This window comes from Puma concolor, chromosome B4, assembly GCF_028749965.1.
Source record: "Puma concolor isolate L17-30 chromosome B4, mPumCon1.1.hap2, whole genome shotgun sequence".
In the NCBI taxonomy this organism is placed as follows: domain Eukaryota; kingdom Metazoa; phylum Chordata; class Mammalia; order Carnivora; family Felidae; genus Puma; species Puma concolor.
The window spans coordinates 114,547,902-114,569,060 of record NC_141673.1 but is presented as its reverse complement, the minus strand read 5'-3'; positions in this window follow the sequence as shown (position 1 = coordinate 114,569,060).

The following is a 21,159-nucleotide window of genomic DNA, read 5'->3' as shown; positions in this document are numbered from 1 at the left end:
TTGGGGATTGAAAAAAAAAAAAAAACCTGACGCTCAAATAAGTGAAGTAACTTGTTTAGCTAGTGATGGTATGTTGGATGGAAGAAAAGAAAGGCGAGTGGGGCACATGTGAGACGAGGGGAGATTCAGAGAGAGAGCCGGGGTGGGGGTGGGGAGGAGAGGGAGAGGGAGGGTGGAAGGGACATCTCCCGAAAGGCTTCTTTTGAAAATCATCTGACTTAACCAAAATGTGCCTGGCACGCGGATCCACTTTAATTCGTCTTTAGCATCAGGTGTTGAGTCCTGTGAAGAGCTGTGAAAACTAGCACTGCCTCACGTGGGACTGAAAGAAAATAAACCGACAGGGCAGGATTTTCAATGAACTTACAACCTACGAAAGAAGCGACCCCAGCTCTTTGGGCCTCTGACTCCTGAAGCCTTTGGCTACTGCACACAGACAACAGGACAGAGGGGGACCGGTGTGTCCTTTGTCCAGCATCCTGGTTGTCGAGACATGATTCTGTGAACCTCACAAGGTTCTATTCAGGATAATAACAATAAGAACTGTTGAGTGACTGAAGGGAGACGTGAATAAGAAAAGTCAGATGACCTCACAAATGTGCACACTAAACGATCTGCCTCAGGTGCAGGGAGACAGGACACGATTTGGACTCTGAGCTACCTAGCAGCCTAAGCAATGAAGGAAATAATGAATTGCCATGATATCCATGGGACAAAAATAAACCATGGTTTAGAGCACCATGTGGTATTACTATCAGTGGGTTTCGTGTTTATGTCCCTGGACTCCACACTGAACATTCCAAACCTACAGCAGCAGTAGTCTCTGAGGGTAGGACCGCAAAGGCATCACAAGGCCCTGCTGCATGGAAAGGGCCATCCTGCCTCCTATCGTTGCTGCCACTTCCTTGGAGCCAAACCCCAGAGTAAGAGGAGCCTCAGTGGGCTTCAATGCTGCCCAGGGACACCGCTCTTGGGAGCTTTGTTCCCAACTGGAAGCTGCAGCTGTCCTGAGCCTGAGTTTCCAGCCTCCAGCCAGGGATGGAGTGTTCAGTAACCTGGGAGAAAGCCCCGACATCCAGGGAATAACCCAAAGGGAACAGGTAGAAAATGGTGAATGCCTCTGAGGTATTGGAAAATGCAAATCACAGGACAGGACGGGAGCCATCAAAGGCTGTCCTGTCAGCTCACTTCAGGAGGCCGGGACAAGAAAGGGAATCCCTCAGGGCCGGTTCCAATGTCAGATCATGGCCCTGGTGGGGGTCCTACAGATGCTACAAGTCAGATTGTAACTTTGATTCAATTACCATGGGCTGAACACTCTTTATACACCTGGGACTGCTGGGGGAGCCACGTGTTCCAGCTCAATGCATCCCCGCTCTCAACTCCGAGGCGGGCATTTTTATGATTCACGTTTTCAGAGTAGGAAACTGAGGCTCAGAGAGGCAGAGGCCTGAGAAACTCACACCCACTGGTATGTCACTGCGGCTCCTGCTGCTGCTTCTCTAAGGCCACTTATCAGAACTCTCCATTTCCCGGGCTGGTAAGGACAAGCTCAGCTGTGACTGCGTGTACAGTCCTCTTCCAGTGCACAACAAGCCTTGACAAGTCATAAACGGACCTTTTGAACAATACATGAAAGTGCAAGTAACTTTGCTCCCTTTTGCATTCTCTTCTTCCTTCCAGCCCAAGTATTTTATAAAGTGTGCACCATGTCTCCTTCCCAGGCACGAGGGTCTAGGAGGTGAGCGCCACACAGGCCCTGTGCTCGAGAGCTCACACTCCACTGAGGAGACAGACGAGCAGTTGGGGATTTCCACACACCAACAGGAAGGGCTAGCACGGGGTGCCGTGAGGCCACAGAGGAAGCCCCCCGCCCCCATGGGTACACAGGTTCCACCTGCCCGAGAAGTTAGATGTGAAGAAGGCGGAGGTGAGGGATCATACAGATGCCGAGGTTGTGAGACAGGCCCTGGCAAGGGAGTTGGTACAGAAGTCACCAGAGGCCTGGGTAGGGGCTCAGGGATGCTGGCTGGTTCCCAGCCGAGCACAATTTTGTCTAGAGATAAAATGTCTGTAGGCATTTTTGGCTGATGCAACTGGGTATGTGTTGAGGGAAGTGGGGGAGGTCGGGGCGGGTGCTACTGGCATCTACCAAGAGGCCAGAGATGCTGCTAACAACCCTACAGTGTACAGGACACTCCCACAACAAAGGATGATCCAGCCCAGAATGTCCAGAATTGAGGACCCTTGCCCTGCAGTCAAGAGGAGCCACTGGAGGCTCTGGGCAGGGCCGGGAAATGATCAGAGCTGTGTTCTTAGCTCTCTTGTCCAGGTTGAAGAAGTTAGGCAACTGACCTTTTTGTTTTTTGTTTTGTTTTGTTTTGTTTTAAGCGGAATGCAGCTCAGAGATTGCCTGTTGGACGCAGAGAGCTGACAGTCTAGAACGGAGAGTCCATCCTGAAAGAACACAGTACCGTGAGAGCCGCAGAACGTCTATTTCTTCATCTGTAAAATGGGGTGTGAGATTTACTGAATTTTATTTTATTTAATACATTTTTATTGAATAAATTTTATTTAATACTGTTCTTGATTTATTCCTGTGTTGCCATGATGATCAAATACAATAGTATTTATGAAAGGCTTTGTGAAGTGAAAAGAAATGTGGGTGACAGATATTTTTGTACTATAAAAAGCACCTTTTAACAATTACACAACTATTGTATGCTAATTATATTAAAGTGGAAAATATAATTAAGTGAAAAGAGGACAGTAAAGTTCACCCATCATTTCACTATCCAGAAATAGCATTTTAACATTTAAGTGTATATTTTTAGCATCCTAAACTTGCATGTGTATGTGTGTGTGTGTCATTTATTCAGTAAAAACTGAGATCATGGGGCACCTGGGTGGCTCAGCCAGTTAAGCATCCAATTCTTGAGCTCAGCTCTCGTCTTGATCTCAGGGTTGTGAGATCAAGGCCAGCATTAGGCTTCATACCCAGCATGGAAAAAAAAAAAAAAAAAAGATATATGCACCTTTATAGGGGCATGTGGGAGGCTCAATCACTTGAGCGTCTGACTCTTGACTTTGGTTTAGGTCATGATCTCATGGTTGTGTAAGAGCCCTGCATCAGGCTATGTGCTGGCAGTGCAGCCTGCTCAAGATTCCCACTCTCTGCCCCTCCCCCGCATGCATATGTGTGCACACACACACCTTCTCTGAATTTCTCTCTCAAAATAAATTAATTAATTTAAAAAAACCTGGACTCATGCTTTCCCCACAAATATGCATTACAAATAGCATCCTATATCAATAGCATAGTTTCTCTGCTATTATTTTGACAAATGATGTGCTCTGTTCTTCGATAGTTGTGTATTTCAAAGTTTCTGCATTTACAAACAACATTTCCTGGGATTTGCATCTCCTTAAATTTAATTCAGTGAAATGAAAGGGTGATGCTGAGAAACGCACAGCATAGCCAGCCCCACCCCCATCTGTGCCCTTACTACTGCTGATGGGGACATTGTAGGGTGGGATCCTAGAGTTTCAGGCAAATGAGAAGCAGTAAGTACTTCCCTCAGGGATGGAAGAGGTGGGTGCACCTTTGTCAGGATAACTTTGCTTCCTGCTCAGGACTGGGGGGAGGTGGACAGGTGGCCCACCCTGAGAGGCACCTGGTGCATTTCAAAAGGGCCACAAATGTCCCCTAAAATCTGTCCCAGTAGTCCCAGCTAAGGCCACTTCTCCAGAGCCCACGCAACCAGGCTCTGGAGACCTCTGAGCCTGTAACTTGCTTTACTCCAACAATTGATCCATTGACTTAGAAACTACAACAACAGTAGTAATCTGTGGCACCCTTCACCCAGAAGGGGCTGAGCCAGCCCAGCAATGGTCGTGGATGCGCACTGACTCATCCACTCTTGACACAGTTTCCTTTGCAGCAAATGGCACAGGGTCAAAAGATGGCAGCCCTTCACTGAGAAGGGCACTTTCGGGATGAGCACTGGGTGTTGAATGTAAGTGATGAATCACGGGAATCTACCCCCAAAACCAAGAGCACACTGTATGTACACTGTATGTTAGCTGACTTGACAATAAATTTCATATGTATGTATAAATATAAATATAATATATATATATATATATATATATATATATATATATATATATATATATAAAGATGGCGGCCCTTGTCTATGGTGCTGGACTAACGTAATGCAAAACTGGTGGTTCATCTCTCCCAGAGACAAATTCAAACTGTGAAAAGGCTATACTGCAGAGAACTGAAAACACAGAAATCACCTAATATCCAAAACAAAGCATGGGACTCTTGTCCATTGTCCATCCATTTCCTGGAATATTAATCTCTCATGTTCACTGATAACTGTCAAGACTATACAACAACATCTAAAATTCTTATGACAAAATATTAAATGAGAAAAGGAGGGCACAGAATCATACTGAGAATAAAACTACTGTGTTTAAATTAGCATTTTCATATGACAAAAGGTAAATAGAAGTAATCCTCAAATTGTCACAGCTGCTATGTTAAGTGAGATCATGGGGATTTTTTTTCCTTCCCTGTTTTCAAATGTTCTGTAAGTGGTTATGATTACTTTCATAGTGAATATGTCTGTGTGTGTATATGCGTGTGTAAGTAGGATACTTATGTGCTGAGTCCTCTCTTCACATACTGTAGGAGTAGAGGTGGAGGAATGAGAAAGGGAGAAGGATCATCCAGGCTCAGCAAATGCTAGTCACTCCCCTGCTAGAGGGTAAGCAGAGGAGTCACAGTAAGGGTTGCCCATGTCCCCAGGTAGCTTGTTTATGTCATCTGTGAGGATCATGCCTGGGCCAACATCTCCAAGATTGGATTTTTTTTCCCTGTAGAGAGATAGCTTTGAAGCAGACAAAAGAACTAAACCCTGACTGGGCTCTCCATGACATCCTGTAGATAAGCCACTCCAATATCACAGACACTGTTGGGATCTACAAACCCTGATTTCCCATGGCCCTTCAGTGTCCACCAGTGTCCCAATCACTTGGCCCCACATCAGGTGAGAAGAAGACAGCATCTTTGGAAGGCATTGGTCTGCTGGCTGGCTGGTCCCTTGGCTGAGTCTACTGGGCTCCAGAATTTTCCAGCTCACTTGGACACAAATGGCGAGGTTCAGGAGGCTGCACCCACTCTCAGAGGCACCCTTCCCACAAGCCAGCCCTGGGGTGGGCAGGATGGATGGGGAAGTCTCCTCCCTTCCTTTCAACTTGGGTTGGCAGTTCTGGAAGAAATAAAGGGGGGGGGATCCCAGTCTCAGGTCCCACCTGGAGTCCCAGCCCCATCAAACAGCCATGAGGTTGGCCTGGGGTACGGGACAGTCCGTGGGGCTCTGGAGACCTCGCTGCTCTACTCTCCTTCCTGCTGAGGGTGGCTGTATGCCTCTGTTCTTGCTCTCACTTCCCTCTCTGTTCTCCACCTCAGGTCATTGTGTCTTGCTGATTATCAGCCTCTGATATGCTGTCTTCCCTTTCTTGGTCTCTCTTTCTCCTTCTTAGCATCTTTATTGTGTATCTACTGCCAGCCTCGGTCCATCATCCCCTCTGAGAACCCAGTGCCAGCCCTCCTGGAGCAGACGAGGCTAACCTGTGCCCCGTGGGTCAAAGACCCACGCTGCTGCTCCCCCAGCTCTCCCAGCAGGAGAGAGGCCGACTTCCAAGCAGAAGAACATGGAGGGAGGAGGCCTTCCATCCTGTGGGGCTCCCTTGCTAGGCTGCCGAGGGAAAGGAGGGGAAGTGGCCTCTTACACCCTGCTGACTCTCTGCACTTCCTTTTTTGCTTTTTCATACTAACACTGCACAACTAAGGGATTAGGGGCAAGGAGAGGACAGAAGAGGAAAGGAATATAGTTTTGCATCTGTGGAAAGAAACGTCCTTCCTGGCCCAGGTTTTGGCAACAGGCACCACTCCCCTCTGGGGTTTGACAGAAATGAGGTCACAGGGAAAGGAGAAGAGAGGAAAATGTCCTCCATGTCTGCGTGCCCTGAGTTTGAGACCCACGGTGGCCCTAAATGGCATAACCATTTGTGCACTGAGGTGAAGCGGTGACACGGCAGGCCCAAAGAGGAAAGGCCGTCACACCCAGCGCTCCAGGAATTCGGAGGCCCGGATTCTGGAGCACATGCAGTGTGTGTTATTCTTACCACAAACCAGAACTATGTTCCTTTTTGAAATGGTTGGCTCCACAGCTGTTTGAAAATCCCCTGGTACTTGGAGACAAATGATCCAAGTCAGGCTGTGCTAACAGGCCAGTTCTGGAGCCAGGCGGGAGGTGTGACCGATGTGGGCCCACGGCTCTGTCCTCGGGCCCATCAATCACTGCTCAGTGGAATTCCCGAGGGGCCACAGGACTCTCCGGCAGTATTGTTTGTATTAGAACACGATTGTGAAACTTCCAGAAAAAAGAGTGGTGGCAGAAAGCACACCCATCAGGCCAGCTGAGCTGCCTCGCCTGCAGGGAGGCAGAACCGCTTCAAGGCCTGGGCTGTGGGCTGAGCCCCTGCCAGGCTGTCCCTGAGGACATGCCGGGAACATTCCCTAACGTGGGAGCCAGAGCCACCTTGGAGGGGAAGGAGGCAGGGGAACTCACCTAAATGGCTCCACATGCCTGTCACGGTGTGGTTTCCACTGAGCTTAACACCCCCCACCTCCAAAATCACGTGAATTCAGCCAAAGGCACCTGCTGACAGAAAAATATTTTTCATTTTTACTTCAGACTCTCACAGCTACGATGCGGGAGTGCAATGCTTTGTACTGGGCCAGGACAGCTGGGGAATGTCGGGAAGGCCCTGAACAGAGGAGCATTTGGGGAGCCCCAAAGACGGGAGGAAGGCACAACCACAGAGGCCCACAGACATGGGGAGCTCCCAGCTGCTGCAGCTGACGAGCTTGGCTAAAGAAGGATTATGCACCTGTTTAATCTTGAGAGAAAGATTGCAAGTTACGGCTGTTTTGCTCTAACACACCCCATTAAATATTCCTGGAATCCAAATGCAAGAGGAAAAAATAAACCACTTTGAAGCTCCAGGCAAGGGGTGATCTGGCAGGGCAAGGTCCAGGTACAGCTGGACACTATGGGCAGGGGAAGATCCCTCCCCTGGCCGCTCTGGGCTCTGGACAGGTGGTAGGTGCCACGCCACCCCTCCCCTGCCCCCTAATTGGGTGTGTCTGGGCATCAGTTGGTCCTTGGGTCTGCAGGAAGTTGGGAGGAGAGAAGGGTGGTGTCTCGGGGTGCAGCTGCTGCCTACATTGGAGGGGGCCAGGGTGAATCTGGGCAGGCTTACTTCCTGGGAGCTAAGACCGCCCTGCGTCTCTAGTAAAGCAAACGTATGTATGGTACTCACAAGGAGCTCACTGCTCTAAATCCTGTAGGCATATTACCTCATTTAATCCATACAACAAACCTGGAAAATGGGTATCATTATTGCCTCTATATTACAGATGAGAAAACTGAGGGACAGAGAGATAAAGTGGCTTTCCCAAGGAAGATAGTAAGGGAGTGGAGGGGCTAGGATTTGAACCCACAGTCTGACTCCAGAGTCCCTGCTCTTAACCAGGAAACTCCATTGTCTCTTTAAGTGAATTTTAAGACGAACTATTCTGCCCAAGAGGCAGACCACACCCTGCCTGCACTGGCTCTCACTCTGAAGTCTGACTGGCTTTCTCTCCAGGTGGGAGCCCTCCTGCCCACCTGAAAGCCACTTCCCAGCCAGAGGCCTGATGAATCATCCAGAACCCTGTGTTGTTCCCCGCCTCCAGAAGCAGAAGAGTTTTACAAAACTTGGTCGCCGTTAAAAAGCAAGCACAGCAAAGGTATCCAGGGCCTCCACTGGCCAGTCCCAGGATTTATCAGGATTCATAAATAACTGAAGTCTTCATTTCTTTAAAGGCTCTGCAAAACCAGTCCCCATCCCACCCCTCCCCCAACCCCTGGCCAAGCATCGGGTGCCTGCAGCCCCTGGGGTGTGGGTCGTCGCTCCTCTGACCTACCCAGAAACCAGACAGTACCGCCACATTTTTTGAGGCCAGAGCTAGTCTTTCCCTCACTGGGACCTTGGGAAAAGGCTTCCTTGACCCAACTCACCCTCTCCATCTGCTAGAAATGCCTGTATTACTGAACTCTGTGGAATACGGTCTCCCTTGCTCCAAGTGACTCATCTGGCCTCCTCACTGTTACCAAGAATATCTTTCCAAAACACAAATCAGATTAAGTCTTTCCCCTGATTAAAACAATTTTAAATCTGATGGGGCCAGCTGCCCATAGGATATAGCCCCAGTGTCTTATATCATGGGAAGCCCTCTGCAGTGCAGCCCGGCCCACTGGCCTCTTCCTGTTTTATCTAGCCAAGCAGAGGTCATCTGCATCAGTAGTGTTGCTTACCCTGCTCAGTGACCGCCAGCCCACCCCCATCCGGCCTGGATACACCCCATAGTCAGCCCTCAAAGCCACATTCGAATGTCTCTTCCAAGACTACACCCAACCACCCATCTGTAGGGGAGAAAGCACAGCATAATCCCCAGCACATACGTCTATCATATCCCCTTGTGTCATATTCACTTATTTAAGTGACTGTCTCCTCACTACAATGAGCTGCTTAGGAGAAAGTAGCTTCATCTTTGTATTGCCAGCACCTGGTGCCTACAATGCTATTAAAGTGCAAGTATTCAAGAAAGAGAAACCCACTGAGCCAGTAATATGCACTAACCTAACAACACGAATGCTGTTCTTTAGTGAGCTCTGGCAGGGAAGCATTCTGAGAGCTCAAGAACTACATGTGACAGTTTGGATGTGACAGGAAGGAGACGTGCACTGTGATATGGTCTTGCCCAAGGAGGTCTGGGAGGCAGGCATAAGGTCTGGGGCCCTTGAGTGGGTGCAGGCACCTGGTGAGCTTGAGGACTTCATAGATGGGTGAAAACCAACCTCTCTCAGCCTCATGGCTTCCCCCGGGGCCAACCTTGCCTGAAGCAACTCATTATGCCTCCTGATTCGTCTATCCTAGACCCTGCCCTTCCCACTGAGGCTTGATCCTAGCCACTCGCATCCTCTCCTGACCTTGAAGTGGCCCCTGGGCACCCCTTTCAGTCCATCAGAGGAAACTCCAGTCATCCCCATCTCCATCTTCTTCCAGGAGCAACATCTTCCCCTCCCTGCCTCCTCTGGTCTGAAGGTAATCACAGCGGCCTTGCTGGAAGAACTGCGGTGCCATAGGAAATACTGGCTTTGCAGCCAAATCAATCTGAGCTGTATCTGACTGGTCTAGGTGTCCATTTCCTCACCTGCAAAGAGGTAGTAGGTGAAAACCATCCCTGAGGGTAGGTATGAGAAGTTGAGATAATGCATGTAGAGTCTCAACTAGCAAACAGTAGACACTCAGCACATGATAGTTCTGGGGTGCAATGTCCCCCTTGCTCCTCCTTTCCTGTTGGTGAACAGCAATTAACTATGATATTAAGTCCATGGGCTCTTGAGCAATAGCTCATGAGGGCTACGTCCAGGTCACCTGTGAACCACAGCATCCACAGCGTGAATGTACGGGATGGAAGCAGCCCAGCACTGGGCAGGGCACAATACCATTTCTGTAAGAAAAATTAAAGTTATACATATCAATGAATATGCCCAGAGAACATCTAGGATAAATTTCAAAACATTAACAATCATAGGGCTATGAGAGGTTTCTTTTTCCTTTTGTTATATATTTATCTACTTTTCCCCCCAGAGTGGAACATGCATTGGGTTAACAATAAGAAAAAAAAAGAATTAAACCACATGTGGTAGAAATCTGCATGCAATATGGGCCTTAAATTCAAAGCACCATCTGGGATTTGCGTGTCAAAGAATCGTGGTTTACAACTGCAGATGTCCATAGCCTCCATGTGGAAGGAATTAGGGTAACTGAGCATGACCCCACCCTAGGAAAGTCCCCGGTGGAGAGAAGGCAAATGTCACTCCCAAGTAGAGGCTTCCGCATAGCTACTACATAATAGAGGGGTTTTGTAAATTTGACAGCATTAGCACTTGAAATAAATTCTCCATTAGATAGGTAGTATTTTGAAATTAAGTTCTAGTTTTAACCCATTTGGTGAACTCTATGTTTAAAAGAACACTCTAGGAAACTGTAAAACAAAGCCGTTTCTTGCAGTTCAAACTCTCACTTCCCTGAATCTATTTTATCAATTTGCACATTACTTTGTTTTCTTGCAGCAACAAATGCCTCCACACAGTCAAGAAAACTGGGTTCTATCAGGACAAAAGCCACCACATTTATTTCAGGATAAAACTCTGATGTCGTGCCTCCTTCTTTGGCATCGATGTGCTGGAATGCACCACAGCAAGGGAGGTGATGACATTCTGTGTCTATGAAAAGCATATGAACAATTTTATGGGGTAGTTTCTCATCAGGCCTGCTTAGAGTCAAGGCAATAGACTCAATTAACTCTTGACAGCCTTTTCAGTTCTGTAAGTCTATCAAATTTATTATAGAGATGTTTTAAAAAAAAATTCCTTACCCTTCCGTGGAGAATAGAGAAACATCAGGCCTGAATCATTTTAACACAAAAGTCAGCCGTGTCAAGGTGCCACTGATTCAAAATAAGAGTTATAAATAGTGATAAAAGTAATCTCCTCAAAGTGAAGCAAAGTGAACCACCATCTAAGACTCTCTAAAATCTATTTACAGAGGAGAATTCTATGGTGTAAGGTAGTTAGCTTTAGGGTTGGTTAATTCACCTGTGCGATGATAGCATCAATAACTTGGATTCTTTCTGTTTTTCTACTCTGCTAGCTCTGACATTTTACCATTCTCCCAATGGTCTCTTGGCTGCAACAATTTAACCTCACTAATGCTCAAGCAGAAATATCCAAAAACCTATTCCTAAATCAATCACTGGTGAGAAGAATGACTTTGTCATAATTGTCTTAAATGAATCATCAGTCCCTCCTTAGCATTGGGGAAGAGAAGCCTCCTCCTTCTAAGTAATGGTCTTGACTCTTGAACACAATCAAGGTTTGGTAGGAAGGAAGAAGAAACGAAGAAGAACTAGGCTTGTAGCCTACTACCAAAAGCTGTCATTAAGATAGTTATGAGATTTGTAAATGACAACACTAAATGACAGAAGACAGAAGAGAAATTCACTTACAGTTCTAGGTGAGAAATATCTCAAACGTGAAATCTATACTCAGCCAAACTTTCAACCAAGTAAAGAATAAAATAAAGCAAGCTTTAGGTAAGGAGGAATCAGAAATCATCTTATATAAACTTTTCTAAAAATTAAAACACCATTAGAAGATGTAGTCCATCTGAGCAAATAGGAATCCAAGAAAGAGGAGTATCTGTGATCCAGAAAAAAGTGAAATCAACCCAAGAGTGCAATAAAAATAAGCTTGAAACTAGCTTGAAACTCTGCAACAGGCCTGTAATTAATGTCAAATAATGTCAAAATTAAAATGAGATGTATCAAAGGACTCCACCACGTATGTCTTCAAAATCCAAATGGTTTCATTACACAGTTCTATGATGAGGAACCTAGAAATTTTTAATCAGATAAAAGCATATGCTTCTGTCAACAACAACAACAAATAAAACAGCTATAAATTCCAGAGAAAATAAATAGCCATACAACATCATAGCAGAATAAAAAAAAAAAAAAAAAAAATATATATATATATATATATATATATATATATATATATATATATATAACAGAATAAAGGTGGCATGACATTGAGCAAATAATCATAATTGTAAATAAAACAGAATCCATGTGGCCATGAGGTTAACAAAGATTTCCTTACAGTGGTTCTGGGTAGTAGAATAAGATTACATTTCCTTTGCTATGGATCTAGTCATACTTTTTTGAGGCTCATCAGTAAACGATATTTATATAATTATAATTTTACAAATGCTGGTTTTTGGTTTACAGTTTTAATAATCAGTCTATAGACAAAGTCAGGAAGATTAATCATAGTCACAGAACCTTATAATGTCAAGGTTAGGTCTTGAAGATTTATAAAAGTAATGTTATAGCTGACAGAAATTGAGAAAGTTGAAGGAAAAAGTAGGAAAAAAATGAAGGTGTGCTAAATTTCTCATTTACTGGAGGAAAGGGGTAAAGAAATATGGTCTGAATTTTATGGATTTAAAAATAAAACTTTGGGGTGCCTGGGTGGCTCAGTCGGTTAAGCGTCCAACTTGGCTCAGGTCGTGATCTTGCAGTTTATGAGTTCGAGCCCCGCATCGGGCTCTGTGCTGACAGCTCGAAGCCTGGAGCCTGCTTCTGATTCTGTGTCTTCCTATCTCTCTGCTCCTCACCTGTTTATGCTGTCTCTCTCTCTCTCTCTCAAAAATAAACATTTAAAAAAATTAAAAAATAATAAAAAGTGTAAAAAGTTTAACAATGACCAAACTAATAGCAATGAACATTCAAATGTTCAAACTGTGATCTCCAAATACCATTTTCTACTGAAAGCAACCAGAATTCCTTGGAGAAATAATTAATCCAGGCCTGGGTCAGCAAATGTGTCACATGAGCCAGGAACCTCTACTCCCTAGAAAATGATGAGAGTACCAAAGATTCTTGGAATCAGGTCAAGAGGATTCAGGAGTAAATTTGAAGAGGTTTTCATTGGCCGAAAACAAGGCAGTTTCAACATCAATAAGAATTGAAATACAGTGACTTGAAACATATCAAGTATGGCTTCACCATGATGCTAATAGAAAAAGAAAGCCAATGTTAACCATTACAGGATGTTAGGAAATCAACTCACCACTTTCAGGACTGGTAATTAAATAAGTTTTAACCTAAGAGTCAAACAATCATTTCTACTTTTCCTCTATCTTCAGATTATCAAATAGCCAAAGGGGCAATTTCTTTTTATAGAAGCATTCCAACTATTCAGTGAAGAAAAACTGAGAGTTCATCACTACCACTAATGAATTAAAGGATCCAGACAATAGTTATCAATGGCTGTTGGAATCGTGAAGAAAGATACAACCAGACATGATATACCGTCTGGCAGAATTTAATAAAACTATGTTCGAAGTGTTCTTGCCATAAAATCAAATCTCAATCTGAGCAAGTCTCCAGATCTAATTACCAAGTTACAGGAAACATAAGGAAATGCAAGGGGAAAACACATTAAATGACACCGTCAAGATGTAATCATGACGATCCAGACAGTGGAAACTCTACAAACCAAACAACACGGTTTCTTCAACAAATTACATTGCAATGAGAAGAAAAAGCAGGGTGAGGGACCAACAGATTGAGAGGCTAAAGAAACATGTCAACCAACTGTAGTATAAAGATCTTCTAGTATTTGGATCCTGATTTGAATAAATTGAAAAAGAAAAATGATTAAAATCTCAACAGGAGCTCCTGGGTGGCTCAGTTGGTTGGGCATCAGACATCAGCTGAGCTCAGGTCATGACCTAATGGCATGTGAGTTCTAGCCCCACATCAGGCTCTGTGCTGACAGCTCAGAACCTGGAGCCTTCCTTAGATTCTGTGTCTCCCTCTCTCTCTGCCCCTCCCCTGCTCACACTCTGTCTTTCTCTCCTTCAAAAATAAACATTAAAAAAATTTTTTTGAAATATCAACAGTAACTGGCTATTAAGGAATTATTGTTCATTTTTTTAGGTGTGGTAATGGCATGACAGTTATGTTGTGGTTTTTTTTATTCTTATTTTTAAGAAATACATACTGCAATATTTACAGGTAAAATGATGCAAAGTCTAAGATTTGTTCCAAAATAATCAGTAGAAGGAAGTGAGTGGGGATGTGGATGAAACAAGATTGGTTATGGGTTCACAGCAGAAGCTAGGTGCTAGGTATAGCAGCTTACTATACTCTTCTCTCTACTTTTATATGTGTTTGAAAATCTCCATATTAAAAAGGTTTCAGAAGATAAAGTTTTAAGTGTGTTATTTAAAGCTAAAAATTAGGGGTACCTGCGTGGCTCAGTCAGTTGAGCATCCGACATTGGCTCAGGTCATGATCTCACAGTTTGTGAGTTCAAGCCCTACATTGGGCTCGCTGCTGTCAGTGCACAGCCCACTTCAGATCCTCTGTCCCTCTCTCTCCCTGCCCTTCCCCCGCTCGTGAGCTCTCTGTCTCTTAAAAATAAATAAGCATTAAAAAAAATAAAGCTAAAAAGTAACCACTAGAAATTCCAAAAGTATAATGTAAATATTGCAATCAGGAGACAGAGGCAGAGGGTTGATAGGAGTTAGTGGACATACCCTCGATCCCTCATCCATCCCTAAGAGGAGACCCCAGACGCTATCTACAGTGGGAGGGTCAAAGCACAGGTATACACACGGGTGATTTAGAATTATGAAGACAACCACTAGAAACAACTTAAAAGTGTTTATTAGGAGGAGGAGAAATTCCCTTCTCATTTTATGCTATTTTATATTATGCAATGCTTTTAACTTGCACGCATACTACTTTTTCTATTGTGGTAAAATACATGACATAAAATTTACCTTTTTAGCCATTTTAAAGTGTGCAGTTCAGTAACATTAAGTACATTCAAAATGTTGGGCAACCACTTCCGCTATCCATTTCCAGAACTTTTTCATCATCTCAAACAGGAACCTGTTAAACAATAAATCCCCATTATGCCTTTCCCCCCATCCCTGGTAACCACATTCTGTTTTCTGTCTCTATGAATTTGCCTATTCTCAGTGCCTCATTTAAGTGGAATCATACAATATTTGTCCTTTTGTATCTGGACTATTTCACTTATCATATTTCCAAAGTCATCCATGTTGTATCATGTGTCTGAATTTCATTCTCTTCTGTTGTGGAAAAATAGACATAAAATTTGCCATTTTAACAATTTTTCAGCGTACAGCTCAGTAGCATTAAGTACGTTCAAATGGTGGTGCAACAGTCACCACTTTCCATCTCTAGAACTCTTTCATCTTCTCAAACAGAAATTCCATTCTCATTAAACAGTAATTCCCCATGCCTTCTCATCCCACCCCCTGAAAAGCACCATTTCATTTTCTATCCCTAGGCGTTTGACTACTCTAGGTACCTCCTACTAGTAGTCTCATACAATACTTGTCTGCCTTATTTTACTTAGCATGATGTCTTCAAGATTCATTCATGTTGTAGCATGTGTCAAAATTTCATTTCTTTTTAAAGCTGCATAATATTACATTGTATGTATATACCACATGTGCTTTATCCATTCATCTGTTGATGGGCATTTGGGCCACTTCCACCATTTTGTTATTGTGGATAATGTTGCTGTTAACATTAGTGTGCAAGTATCTGTTCAAGCCCCTGCTCTTAATTCTTATGGGTATCTATCTAGGAGTGGAATTGCTGGATCATAGGGTAATTCCATGTTTAACATTTTGAGGAACTTCCAAACTGTTTTCCACAGCATTTTACATTTTCACTGGTAATCCACAAGGGTCCCAATTTTTCTACATCTTTGCCAACACTTGCTATTTTCTGGATTTTTATTTGTTTGCTTGTTTGTTTGTTTGTTTTTGATAACAGCCATCCTAATGGGTGTGAAGGATTGTCTCATTGTGATTTTGAGTTGCAATGCCCTAAGGACTAGTGATGTTAGATACCTTTTCACATGCTCATTGACCATTTTTACATCTTCTTTGTATATCTTTTTTGGAGAAATATCTACTGAAACCCTTTTTTCAAGTCCATTTTTGTATCAGTTGCTTTTTGTTGTTGTTGCTGAATTATAGGAGTTCTTTATATATTTTAGATATTAATCTCTTCTGAGATATTTAATTTGCAAGTATTTTTCCCATTCCATAAGTTGCCTTTTCACTATGTTAATTGTATCCTTTGATACACAAAAGTTTTCATTTGAAGAAGTCTTGCTTATATTTTCTTTTATAGCCTATGCTTTGGTGTCATATCTAAGAAGTATTACCAAATCCAACGTCATGAAGCTTTCCCCTATTTTCTTCTTAGAGTTTTTATAATTTTAGCTCTTATGTATAGGTCTTTGACTCATTTGAGTTACTTTTTGTATATGATGTAAAATAAGAGCACATATATTATTTTTAAAGTTTAAAAATAAACATTGGTAAAAAATAAAATAAACATTAGTGTATATATATATATATATATATATATATATATATATAATCACTCAACCATAAAAAAGAATGAAATGTTCACATTTGTGACAACATGGATGGACCTAAAAGGTACTATGTTAAATTTCACAATAAGTCAGAGAAAGACAGATGCCATATGATTTCACTTATATGTGGAATCTAAAAGACAAAACAAATGAACAAAGAAACAAAAAGCAAAAGCAAACCCATTAGTACAGAGAACAAACTGATGGCTGCTGGGGGGGGTGGGGGAGGGGGAGATGAGCAAAATGAGTGAAGGGGAACGGAAGGCACAGGCTTCTAGTTATGGAATGAATAAGTCATGGGAATGAAAAGCACAGCAGAGCGAATATAGTCATGATATTGTAATAGTGTTGTATGCTGACAGATGGTAGTTACACTTGTGGTGAGCATAGCATAATGTATAAACTTGTCAAATCACTATGTTGTACTCCTGACACTAATATAACATTGTATGTCAACTATAATTGAATAAAAATAAACATGAATGAAGATAAGACATAAAATTATTTTTAAACGTTGGGGATCATTCAACAGGATGTTGACTATCATTTAAAAATTACCCTTGAATTGTTACTTTTTTTAATTCTCAGAAACTCATAGCTTTGAAAATCACATTGCTCTACTTTTTCTTCCTTAAGTTTTGCAATGGCCTTTGGTTGAATTGTACTGGAAAGTCCAAAATAGTCACCGACTTTAAGGTCAACAATGACTCTTTCCCACAGTGCTCTGGAAAACCTCAACCCCTGACAGGAGCAGGTGGTTTCCAGCCTGCTCAGTTCCAGGGAAGTTTAGCTTCTCATTTGGTTCATGAGGAAGAACAAGAATAGACTCTCTAAGTCTAGTGCATTCCACACAGTAGGTGATCAGTAAAGTCTGTTCAATGTTTGTCTGATTGGTTTGTTGACTGTCAAATTCCTGGAACTGAGCACATCCCATTTACTGTCATGCTGGCCGGTGACACAGATGAGATCAGCCTCTGCTGGGCCTCCACTAACAGATCTCCCAGCTTAGGGAATGAGGGACTGTGCAGATTTGTCCAGATTTGCAATGTCCTCCTCCCTTCAGTCTGTGAGCCTGGGCATTTAGGATGATTGGGCACTTGGAGGGTAAGAGCTTCCCTCACATTAGCACCACAGACATAGTCTGTTTCTGTGAAATCATCACTTCTCCATAGCCTGCCTTACAAAATGCAACAATGGCTTCCTTTTAGTGAGTACTTAATTGATTCTATGTGAATATGTCATCTTATTCTAGAGAATAAGCTAGGACCTTGGTTGGTTTTCATTCCATCTTACAGATGAGCATACTGAGGATTAATCAGTGTATTTCAGGCTATTCAGGTAGAATTCAAACCCAAGTCTGGCTGGCCTGAAGACTCTTCTCTGAACCATCACAGTATCTACACAGTCCTGATTCTAGGTTGCATTTCACTATTCTCATCCTCCAATACTGTCAAATTATCTCATAAAAGACCAGTTCCCAAAGGCCTAAATTCATTCCTTGGCTTCCCAGCTAAGATCCCTTAGCAAAGCCTTCAAGAACTCAAAAGACGCAATAACTGCCTGGAGAAGGCTGATCAATGAGATTGTTCTGGAAGGCTCCTGGGGGAGCCTTAATACCAGAAAATAGGGCTCTCATCAGCTCTCCCTGAAACAGCTTTAAAAAAATGGTAATCATCCCTAAAACCCTCTAAGATTCTGAAAAAACAAATACAATTATGAAGGAAATATATATTTTATTTGCAACAGTCTGAAAGGATAGTTTGGGACATCCAATTTATGATACAACAGAGTTTTATTGTGTCGGCCCTGTGTATTCTTTAGATTATATACCAGCTCCTGTATACCGATATGGCAAGTACACTGAGATTCCCAAAGGAAGGCAGCAATAAATAAAAGTTGAGAGACTGAGGGTTTCAGTGTTTTATTGCTGCCGAGCCTGGTGAATTTAGGTTAACCACTTTAGATAACTAAAGATTATTTTTAATTAGTTCATTCATTCTTTCATTAAGACGGTCAAAAATTTATTAGGCATCTTCTGTTCTAAAGTGTATACTGTGTGATTTTAATTTATGGAGGTGACATATAAAAGCCAATGCTATTGAAAGAAGGATTAATTCTATTTCTCAAGAGAAAGGAACACATGACTGCAAGCAAGGCCACAGGGGAAGCATCAGGATGGTGAGCAGACAGAAGACAAAAGTGATGGGAAAGTCTGAGTTGGAGTCTTTATTGAGGCTTCCTCAGGAAAGGCAAAGCAGGGTGGGGTTAAAGGGCTTAGTATTGACTAGATGGAATAATTACATTGGGCTTTGGACAATAGGGATGGTCTCTAGTTACCTGGTACTGGCCCTGGGATGATGTAGGGCAGAGGAAGTATTGGCCAGGTGTGCGGGAGTTCAATGAGCAGTGGTGAGGGCTGTAGACCTGGGACTGTCTGTTTTGCATGTGAGAGAGGTGTTCCTGGCCAAGTGGTGTGCTAACTCTAAGAATTGGCTAGTCCTGGCAAGGGTAATCTCTCCCAGAGTCTGCAAGATCCCCAAATGCCAGTGTATCAAGAATGCAGAAAATAGGAAAATATACTTAATAGGAGTGACATCAGCAAGATGGCAGAATAGGAGTTTCCCTCACAGAAGCATCAATTTGAACAACCATCCACCCATGGAAACACTTCCATAAGAGCCGAGGAATCCAGTGAAGAGTTTGCAGCACCTGAGTAGAGCACAGAAGCGCAGAAATAAGAAAATGTATTGAGGAGGGCAGGAAGGACAGTTTCACATTACCCATGTGCTATGGTCTGAATGTTTGTGTTCTCCTAAAATTCATATGTTGAAACCAATGTCCCCTGGGAGGGCATTAAGACATGGCGCCTTTGGGAGACCTTTGGGAAGCAGAGCCCTCAGGAATCAGATTAGTACCCTTATAAAAGAGGGCCACAAAAGCTCTCTTGCCCTTGTTACCGTTTACCATTTTTTTTAAAACCATTGTTGCCATTTTTACCAGTGAGAAGTCAGAATTCTGCAATGCAGAAGAGGTCCTCACCAGGACCTGACCATGCTGGTAGCCTGATCTTGGGCTACCAGTCTCGAGAACTGTAAGAAATAAATTCCTGTGTTTATAATCCTCTCAGTCTACAGTATTTTGTTATAGCCTGAATGGACTAAGACACCACAACACCCTTCCCTAACTCTTTACAGTGAAGCATGGAGAAAGATACCCACTGTTTGCAGGGGGAAGAGTGACATGAGCACCCATCTTTGCCATAGACCACAGCATCAAGATTGCCTCAGTGAATCCAGGCAGCAGGCTGGTCTATGCAGCCCCAGTGCCAAGCCATCCCCTTACCCCAAGCCCCTGGCCTCCTTCCTCTATGGAGCTCCAGGTAGCTCCCAGAGACTCAAGCTCCAGTTTGATCCCAGCGCCACACTGACCTCCATGGATCCAGGCACCAGGCCCACTTCAGTAAACCCTGGTGTCAAGCCAGCCCCCACAGATTCAGGACCAGTATTGTCCCTGTGGATCCAGGCATGAAGCCCATTCCAGTACCAAGCTGGCCCCTGAGGACTCAAGCTCAAAGCCTGCCTCAGCACCAGGAGGGCCCCCACAGATTCAGGTTCCAGACACATCCCTGCAGACTTAGTCTCCAGGCGTGCCCCTTGGACCCTAGTGTCAGGCCAGCCGCTGCCAATCCAGGACTCACCCACCCCAGTATACTCAGGTTCCAGGTGTGCCTTTGTGGACCTAGGCACCAGGCTCACTAACCCACTGACCCAGGCACAAGCCCAGACCCACTAAGGAATCTAGCACCAAACTAGCCCATGGCCCCCACAGGCTGATCTATCCAGAATTTCTGAACAGGCTGACTGCTGAAGAGCTTTTCCTGCCAAAGTCAATCTGTAAAAACTGGAAGAGGTGATTATCTCTTCAAATGCATAGACATCAATACAAGGCAACAAGTATCATGAATAATCAGAGAACTATGACATAGCAAAGGAATAAGACAATGTTCTAGTAACTGATCCTAAAGTAATGGAAACCTACAAACTGCCTGGCAAAGAATTCGAAATAATTGTCAAAATAAAGAAGCTCAGTGAGCTTAAAGAGAACACAGATAAATAACTAAACAAAACCAGGAAAATAATACATGAACAAAATGAGAAGTTCAACAAAGAGACAGAAACCATAAAAAGGAACCAAATCATTTTAGGAGCTAAAGGAGACAATGACTGAACTGAAAAATTCAAGAGAGCTTTAACAGTAGACTCAATCAAGCAGAATGAAGAACAACACTTTATTATCAGATAGGCTTTGTGTTAGGTGATTTTGCCCAACTGCAGGCTAACATAAGTGTCCCGAGCACATTTAAGGTAAGCCAGGCTATGATGTTTTTGTAGGTTAGATATATTAAACGCATTTTCAACTTAAAATATTTTCAACTTAAGATGGGTTTATTGGTACATAACCCCGTCATAAGTCAAAGATGTAGGCACATTGTTAAAGACCTAGGAAGAGCAGGAAAACAAAAAGGTAAAGAAAACTTACTTAAAGAAATAACGACAGAAAACCTCCCAAATCTGAAGAGGTACTTAAACATCCAGATCCATGAAGCCCAAAGAACTCTAAATAGATTAAATATAGGGGTGCCTGGGTGGCTTAGATGGTTAAGTGTCCAACTCTTGATTTCAGCTCAGGTCATGACCCCAGGGTCGTGGGATCAAGCCCCATGTCAGGCTCTGTACTGTCAGCCCAGAGCCTGCTTGGGATTTCCTCTCCGTCTCTGCCCCTCCCCTGCTTGCTCGCTCTGTCTCTCTCTCTCTCTCAAAATAAATAAATAACCTTTAAAAAATAAAGTTAAATAATAGATTGAACATAAAAATATTGTCACCAGAACACATTATAATCACATTCTCATAAGTCAAAGAGAGAATTTCAAAAGAAGCAGGAAAAAAGTGACTTGTAATACAAGGGGACCCCCATA